Source organism: Propithecus coquereli, unplaced genomic scaffold (assembly GCF_000956105.1).
Source record: "Propithecus coquereli isolate 6110/MARCELLA unplaced genomic scaffold, Pcoq_1.0 Scaffold88, whole genome shotgun sequence".
Lineage (NCBI taxonomy): Eukaryota > Metazoa > Chordata > Mammalia > Primates > Indriidae > Propithecus > Propithecus coquereli.
In genome coordinates this window covers 7,898,762-7,908,126 of record NW_012155062.1, presented here as the reverse complement: position 1 = coordinate 7,908,126, position 9,365 = coordinate 7,898,762, and the positions used below count along the sequence as shown (strand labels likewise).

The 9,365-nt window shown below is 45.9% G+C and overlaps 1 protein-coding gene across 1 annotated transcript in view; it reads left to right on the top strand.

Moving 5' to 3' along the window:
- Positions 1 to 649: 649 nt before the first annotated feature.
- The window catches only part of ST6GAL2 (ST6 beta-galactosamide alpha-2,6-sialyltranferase 2), a 92,387-nt gene continuing 83,671 nt past the window's right edge, over positions 650 to 9,365 (top strand). The window contains exon 1 of the mRNA XM_012664289.1: positions 650 to 766. The gene's annotated coding sequence lies outside the window, so the exon portion shown is untranslated. The remainder of the gene's footprint in view (positions 767 to 9,365) is intronic.

Here is a 9,365-nt window from a genome sequence, read left to right as displayed (position 1 = left end):
CACCCATTGCCACGGGCGCACGCTGGGAGCCACGTTGAAGTTCGGAGGAGAGAGTTTACCAAACAAAGGACGGCGCGGTCTCGGTGCTGGGACCAGATGTAGCCGCCTGGAGAAAACGCTAGGGCCCTAGTGACAAATGGACATTCCGCACGCGAGCAGACGGACATCCGATCTGTCCCTCCCCGCGGCCCCGCCCGGGGACTCCAGCTGCCGGGCCCACAGCCGCCCTCCGGCTCCCGCGGCCGGGTCACCACGTGCCCGGGGTGCCTTGGTCCCAAAAACTTTCTGGTCCCTCTCTGGGCTGAGGGCCGGCAGTGGGGAGAGGCGGCAGGTGGCAGCCTCCAAGGACCTCAATTACCGGACTTGGCAAGCCACCCTTCCTAAAGGGAAGGCGGCCCGCTCCCAAGTCCATCCCAGATGCGCGGAGCTCCTCGGAGAAGCTCCGGGAGCGAGGGCCAGGCGGCAGCGCGGGGCCGGGCCGAGCGAGAGGAACAAAGGGAGCGAGCGGGCCGGGGACGATGCTGTGCGGCCCCGCGCCCCACCCGGCGGGCAGGCGGGCGCTGCTAGGCGCGCAGGTACCACAGCCTTGGGCGCCACAGGAGGGTGTGTGTCCCAGCGGAGTACACAAAGACTCACTTCCGCGGGGCCAGGCGCTCGGACTCTCCTCTCCGCCAGCCACAGCCTGTTAGCATTCCCGCATCCCTGAGGCCGGCGGGGACCAGGTGCCCCGGGGTGCCAGGCGCGGTGCCAGGCGGGTACTGTGCAGGTAACCCTCGGAGGAACTAGGGCTGGATGGAGGGGGCGGCAGGGGAGAAACCTGCCTTTTTAGGCAGCCGCGCCGCCCCGCACCGCCCCACGCAGCCCAAGTCTGCAATCACTCTCTGCTAGAGGCAGGGCTCCGCGCGCAGCCAGAGAGCGCCCCGCCTGCGCTCGCCGGCGGGCTGAGCTGCCGGGCCGGGGGCGCGGGGAGGGGCAGTGCAACTTCCCAGACCCCGGCGCGGCCCGCTAGGTGAGCCGGGAGGGGTCAGGATGAGAGGGATGGCGGAGGGGGAGGGGGGCCCCGGCGGGCGGAGGGGGCGCGCGGAGCTCGGGGCGGGGCGCGGCGCAGCCTAGGTGCCTGGAGCCGCCGCCTCACCCCGGGGCTTGGGGCCGCGGTCCCTCCAGCCGCCCGCGCCCCCGGCGCCGCCGCCGAGATGCCCAGAACAATGAGGTGCTCGGCGCGGAGCTAAGCGCAGCCCCGCGCCGGCTCCGAGGCCGAGCCGCCCGCCGCGCCCAGCCGCCCGCGCCTGCAGCTGCTGCGGGCGAAAAGCAGCGCCAGCCCCAGGGAGATGATCCTGCAGGCCGCCCGGGACGCGAGCGTGGGGTAGCTCCGGGCCCCCGGGGTGGCACGAGGAGGACTCACACCGTGCGCTCGGCGGCCGCAGCCCCCAAGTTCTGCACCGCGCTTCGGGCGTCCCCGGCCCGGGGTCCCAGCTCCAGCGGGCGTCCGTGTGAGTGTGGGAGCGCGTGGCGCGCGCGCCCGAGCGGCTGCCGGGGGATAAAATGTGACACGCACGCCTCGGAGTCCAGCGCCGCGCGGCCGCGGGAGCGCAGAGCACAGCGGTGTCGTGCGCTTCCAGGCGCAGCGTGGGGAGAAAGCTGGTAAGGGAGGGCACTGGCTAAGGTTCGGCGACGTCTTCCTCGGTGTCTTTGCAGCCTGTGCGCTGCTCAGCGCGGAGTTAGACTCGGCGACAAGGGGCCAGGCCCGTGTGTGGGGAATGTTGAAGGTGGTTTGGGGAGAAGCAGGCAATTGTGGAGAGGGTGAGCGAAGAGGAGGACTTGCGCTTAAGGACGGACGGACACAGTTGTGGCCCCGTGGCTGAGTAACGGTGATATTTTATTTTATTTTGGCTCTGGAAGGGAGTGAAGCTTTTTAATTGTCTTTCTCCCGCCGCCCCCATGCAAAATTGCACTTCTTAAATCTGAAAAGTGTGTTCTATTGATTTCTGGTTCTCTGTAGCTATAATGGTTAGGGGCAGGAGGGGTCTTTAAAATTCTAAATACCCGAGTGTTAATTCTTAGGCACTTGGCAGGCAGAAAACTCTGTTTGGGGGTTGTTTTACTTTCCACCGAATACAGAGCGGATATTTGATTGATTCTTTTGAGTAGGGAATGTGACGTCCATCTCGTTCAGATTTCGCCGTGCTGGTGCCACGGAAGGAGGGAAGTTAAACTCAGGGCTTGCATCGAGTGATGCCTTCCAAAGAGAGCTGAATAGCTGTGTTTGGAGAAGCTGTGCTTTCCAGGAATTTAAATGAGACTTTTGTGATTGCCTTCCAGGTCTCTCCTCCTAGTACCATGTTTGTTTTGTCAGGCTGAACTTTCAAAGCTGTTTTGTAATCTGAGAAGCACTTTTGGGGGAAAAGTAATGCTTGACTGGGTTTTTGTGAACTTGTTTTTATTGATCATGCAGAAAATTTGCCAAGAGGCAAACCATATATGGTCGAAATCTTTGTCTCGTGTACCACTGCTATTCTAACCATGAAGGGGCATGCTGGTTCTCCACGCCGCGGACCGCCGGCTGGGTTGAGGGAATCATTGGCAGGCTTGCAACACATTTTGTGTGTGTGTGTGTGTGTGTGTGTGTGTTTAAAGTACTTTCTGCACATTTGAAAAGCCCTGTGCGTGTTGCTTGATGTTTAATCTTTTCGAAATTTGATCAACATTTTTACCAGTTTGAAATATAATTTATGACTAAGGAAGAATTCCAATAAAGTGATGTGCTATGTATCACCCTGTTGTTGCAAATTTAGGGTTAACACCACTTTTGAAAGGAAAAACGATATATGGCCTTGCACCTATTTTTACCCACTCCCCTTCCTGCCTTTATCTGGAACTGACAACCAGTATTTTTACAGCACATGAAGACTTGCATTTTGTACTAATACATCAGAAAAACTTGGCAAAGGTGAATGCATATTGTGCTCAAAATTGAGAAAAATTTAAAATGATAGGTGAATTGCCTTGAATTTTACAGGGAGGTTAAAAAAATGCACTCAGACTTATTGGGATTCTTGATCTGATTCTTATTGCAGTAGGATAAATAGTATCCTCTTACCTTGTTGCTCCATGTAGCATGTAGCTGAAGATTCTGGAGTTGTGAACTGAATCTCGTGTCGAGATTGTGATACCAGCCATTCGAAGTGGAGTTCTGAGCTCCACAATTTAGAGAGGCTGCGGATACACTTGTGGAGAGAGAGTTCAGAGCAAAGACTAGCCTTTGGTGAGTTTCGTCTGTGGTGCACTCTATCTAGGAAGCAAAGATAAGGAATTGAGGATATTTGGACTGGAGGATTCAAGACTGAGATAAGTTAGTATCTGAAAATATGTGAATGATTTGTTATGCGGAAAAGGAACATCATCTTGTGCTCAGTTTCTGATCAGGATAATTAAGAGGAAAAGGGGTTACTTTGTGGGGTTAAGACATGCATAAGTTGTGTGTGGGAGTTGTGGTCAATCCAGCCAGCGGGGTTGGTTAGATAGTGAATGGATTGCTGAAAAATCCCTGTACATGCTTGTTTCTGGAGGTTTTTTTCTTTTTCCTGAGATTCTCCTCTTTCTGAGATGATTTAAATATGTGAGTCTCTGGTCTATTGCTTATACTGATACTGACTGAAATTTTATCCTTTGGGTCTAGAATGTATCCAAGCATTTCTCAAGGGCTTAAATCTTCTCTGAAATGATAAACTCATTTCTAGGCTTCTGCAGCTCCTGCTTAGGTAAATAAATGAGGGTTCCTTTCCAAAAACTTAGAGATATTTGTCCCTTGGGATACTCTTAATTAATTTGCAGATTTGTTGCTTCTTTCATGATACTTTGAATAAAAATATCTTATGCATGATAATAGGGACAGTCTTTTTTGAATGATTTTCTTTCTAAGTATATTGTGTCATTCCCATTAGATCCCTGTGTTTTTCCCTCTCCTGGATCTTCTGTAATACGATCTTAAAATTTAATTGCTGAAATTAAATTAAGTACTTCATTTGACTTGCATAAATGTCTAAGAAAAAGAGATAGTGCCCTCATGGCAAGTGTATGTTAAGTTTTGATTTTTGTAATTGTTGAAAGCCAAAAGCTCATCCTTTTAAGAAAACTATGTGATGAAATTCAGAAATGACTATAAAAGAAATAATTGCACAGAATCACATACTAATTTGGGAAAGTGAAAGGGAAGTATGTGCACATTTACACAGAAATTTTCAATGTTCTTAACACCAACTGTTGATGCCAATGCCAAGGTCTAATGGCCTGTAGATGACTGGCTACTGTTGGCGGATTATCATATTTTCAATTTAATATAGCTTCCACTATTGTTTGTAAGTGTTACTAAGTACACAGTGCAAAGACAGAAGTGTTAGAGAAACATGGATTTATTATGCCTCTTCCCAAATCTGAAATTTACCCTGATGTGAAATTCCCAGCCCCTCACCCAACCCCCATCAAATTGATGGGGAAGAGTTGCAATTCAAAATTCTTGGCACCTACCTAGTCCATGGGTGAAATACATTAAAAGGGCATGAGGTATGAACTGAGCAGTCCTCAGGTTTTGCAGGAGTGGATGATCAGGTCTAGCACCAGCCTCGGTCCTAGCCCTGCTACTTGCTAAAAGTTGGGTCTCAGCAGTTCTGGAGCTGCTGTCTTCACGTGGCCACCCGCAGGTTACTGGCTGTCCCACAGTACCAAATGCCTCCTAGTTTGGGGGAGCAATGTCTCTGTGGATGGAAGTGACATCATAGGCATGCTCACTGTGTGGGAATGCTGTCTCTTCAAAACTGTTCTGTGCTGTCTTGGCTTCCGGCTGCCCCCTGTGGTCTTCTCTAAGGAAGAAATTCAAATTCAAGGCACAAAATAGCTCCAAAAGGTTAGAAGGGTATGAGGGCTGAGTTTATACTTTTGCACTGGGACTTTCTTAGAGAAAGTTTCGAGGAAAGCTATTGGTTGGTGCCCCTGCAGCAGCCAGCACTGGAAGAAGTTTTGGGCATACCAGAGCTCCGTTGCCAGGGCTGAAAAAGGAAGGCTTAGATTAAATCCTCTCCAAGGTGTCTTCTAGTACTGGGATTCCACAAAATTGATAATCGTATATTCTGGCATACTTAAAAGCTAATTCCCATGTAGCTCCAGGAGAAAGTCCTAATTCAAAGAATAATAATAGCAACCAATTTGCACTTATTAGGCACCATACCTGGCCATTTGCTTTGCATAGATTATCAAAATACACGTTAGCCACAACCCTGGGAGGTATTATTATCCTCATTCTACAGGTGAAAGGACTGAACCTCAGAAAGATGAGGTGCGTTGACAGAGCGGGGATTTGAACCTGGGTTTGAGTGTCCAAATCCCATGCTGTGAGACTGAGATCCACTGAACAGAGGAGTGACTCCTCCTATCATTGTGTGGGATCAGAGACCAGCTGTGACTTTCTCATCCTAAAACCAAACTGAGCCCCCTGGATGGGGAAGACTGTGTAAGATGGAAAGCCGTGGCAGGGGAGCCCGTATATACAGAAAGCATGTGTTCATCAGAACCTGGGAGCAGAATAAGGCCTGAGCCGCACCTTAAAAATTGGGCCACACAATTTGGAATATCCAGGCAGTCAGTATTAGAATGAAATTCAGGCTGATATGAAGTGTGTCATATTCAAGTGAAATTTCCAAGAAAAAATTTAGGCTAGGATTCAAGAAAATTATCCATCTGCTTTGAGATACTGGGTTGGTGAAGAGAACAAGATCAGAAAGTAGTCTCCTGGAACATTTAAAAATCTATTGGCTAAAGCATTGGAGAAAACACTGTAAAGAAAAATCCTGCAATATCTTGATCATAAGCCTCTGTTTGGGGAAGTTTATAATTCACACATTAAGTTCTACTTTAGGCTGCTTCCACTATTTGAGCCTGAGAGGAAAATGCTTTATTAAATTTAAAACAATTGGCTTTCCATGTTCAAATTATACAAATTTTTCAAGTAGAGGTTCTTGCATGTTGGTAATTATCATGGTTTCTAAAATGACTTGGCTATAAATTTAATTTGGGAAAAGGTAAGTCTCTTAGATCTGTGGTCCCCAACCCCCAGGCCTCAGGCTGGTATGGTCTGTGTCCTGTTAGGAACTGGGCCACACAGCAGGAGGTAAACAGCAGGGAGCAAGTGAAGCTTCATCTGTATTTACAGCCACTCCCCATCAGTGCATAAGCGCCACCTCCTGTCAGATCAGCTGCCGCATTAGATTCTCATAGGAGCGAGAACCCTACTGTAAACTGCACATGTGAGGGATCTAGGTTGTGTGTTCCTTATGAGAATCTAATACCTCATGATCTGAGGTGGAGCTGAGGCGGTGATGCTAGCGCTGGGAGCAGCTGCAAATACAGATTATCATTAGCAGAGAGATTTGACTGCACAATAAATGTAATGCGCTTGAATCATTCCGAAACCAACCTCCCCTGCCCTCTGTGGAAAAATTGTCTTCCATGAAACCGGTCCCTGATTACGAAAAGGTTGGGGACCTCCATCTTAAATAATCCAGTATCTTTCATTATTCAGAAATAAACTTGAAAAGTAGCTTTTTTGAAAGTGTACTGATGACTTTTCTGAAATTTAAATATATTATTATGTGCTAAAAACCTATATTGTACCACTGACCACAAATGGGTAAGAAAAAATACAGTTAACGTAGGATTTGTTTTCTAGATGCTAGAGTTAACCCAATTACAAATGGAACTATAAGTCTATGATTAAATGAATATATATTTTTTTTACTATTAGAAGAAGGATCATGCAATGTAAGTTATATTTTAAAACTGGGAAAAATGTATCCCATTAGAAATCCCCATACAAAAAGGGGGACTGTCTTTAAAAAGAACACATGTGCATATACACACACACATACTCACACTCTCTGAAGTACAGGAGGAATAATTTCCTGCATTAATGTGTTGTTACATCTGTGATTAGGAGTGGGAACATGAGTTAGGGATACTTGAGCATTAGGGATTAACAGCTATTGAGTAACAAAACCAGGATGAGAGCCCAGCCCTTCTGACGGAAAGAACATGCTTTTCCCTGTATTACTTATCTCTGAGAGAATTTCATGTTCCAAATTATATATGGCTTGTGGGAAGTTAACAAAAATGTTTAAGGTTTAAACTTTACTTTTAATTTATCATATGTTACAAAAGTATGGAAAAGCATACTTTTACTTTATGTGTATGTATATATGTGTGAGTGCACATATTTGTAAATGTTCTTTATAACATAGCATCTTCAGGGTACTGCTGGTGGTTTGCAGAATGTGTTTGACTGTTGAGATTAACTCCTGAGGTCGGCCTTTCAGGCAGTGCACTGGGGAACTGGCCCAGGGCTGATGACGGGAATCCTATATATTAGTTACCTCTGTGCTGCTATGAAAGAGGCTGAGCCACTTGAGATGTTTCAGGTCAACCTGAAGTTGACCAACTAGCATAGGTGACTCAGTCTCTCTCCTGGAGAGCAGATTACTATTTGGAGTTGCCCTGAATTATAGGTCCTCTAATCACTATAGACATTAGGCAAAAGAAGAAGAGGAAGACAATAAGCTGGAGTTTTATTTTTTTAAAATACTATACTTTCTAATTCCCAAGTTAATTTTAAAATAATTTATGAATAAATGGGAAGTGGGCAAGTACAACATGGTTTCCTTTTAGAAATATGTTAATATATGTATATAATATGTGTACAGTGTATAAGAAGGTCTATAATTTCCATTTTTCAAAAGGCAGTTTTCCTTCTTTGAGTCACAGGATAGTTAAAAAATATATTCTTCTGCCTAATGTTCAAAATTAGTAGCTGGAAGAGTTGAACTAATTAAGTAATTTGCCTGACTCAATACTTGGTATGTTATAATAACATTCGGGGGTGCCATTAAGTAGGTTCTTTCATTAACCATTTGATGTGGGAGAGTTTCAAAATGGACTTGATAGTAAAAGGAAAATGTCTATAAGGTGTGGCTTGAAAATACCGTGATTGCTTCCACAAATTAAATCCAAACATTTTTATACTTGCCTCACCTTCCACTTTGTACCACCGAATTATTAATATTAATAAAACACATCATGCTGTATTATAATCGTGCCCTGGTAATACCCCATGTACCACTGTTGGATACGTACACAGAAAAGCAGAATTTTTTTTTTTTGGTTGGAATTTTTCCAATGTTATCTCATGACTGTTAAGCACAGTATTATATATAAAACCAGAAGTAGGTAAAAGAAAAGCTTTAGACTGTATTACACAATGTGCCTCTTAAGGGCTGGTTAAAAGAATCCTAGACCAAAGAACCTTTGTTTTTTTTAGATGGTGTATGTAAAACCCAATTATAATATGGAACCCTGTGAGCATAATAATGTGCATGTTTTACTGGCAAAACTAAACTAACTCATCTTACGCCAAATCTCCATGCGCCCAAACTGGATCACTCTTGTACTTACCACACTGTGTTGAAAATGGTAAGTGGGTTTATAATGTAGAAATATAGTTGTCCCTTGGTATCTTCAGGGGGTTGGTTCCAGGACCCTCCATATACTCAAGTCGCTGATATAAAATGACAGAGTATTTGCATATAACCTCCACACATCCTCCTGTAACCTTTTAAATCAGCTCCAGATTACTTATAATACTTAATACAGTGTAAATGCTATGTAAATGGTTGTTGTACTGTATAGTTTTTTAAATTTGCATTATTTTTTTAAAATTTGAGATAGGATCTTGCTCTGTCACCCATGTTAGAGTACAGTGACGCATCCTAGCTCACTGCAACCACAAACTCTTGGGCTCAAGTGATTCTCCTGCCTTAGTCTCCTGAGTAGTCCCACCACCACATTGGGCTAATCTAAAAAAATTTTTTTTGGCCAGGCTCCAGGGCTCATGCCTGTAATCCTAGCACTCTGGGAGGCCGAGATGGGAGGATTGCTTGAGGTCAGGAGTTTGAGACCAGCCTGAGCAAGAGCGAGACCCCATCTATACTGAAAATAGAAAAAAATTTACCTGGGTAACTAAAAATAGAAAAAAAAAATTAGTCGGGCATGGTGGCGCATGCCTGTAGTCCCAGCTACTCAGGAGGCTGAGGCAGGAGGATTGCTTGAGCCCAGGAGTTTGAGGTTGCTGTGAGCTAGGCTGACGCCACGGCACTCTCTCTAGCCCGGGCAACAAAGTGAGACTCTGTCTCAAAAAAAAAAAAATTTTTTTTTTTTTTTTTTTTGTAGAGACGGTGTTTTACTATGCTGCTCAGGCTAGTCTCAAACTCCTGGCCTCAAGTGATCCTACCACCTTGGCCTCCGGAAGTGCTAAGATTACAGGCATG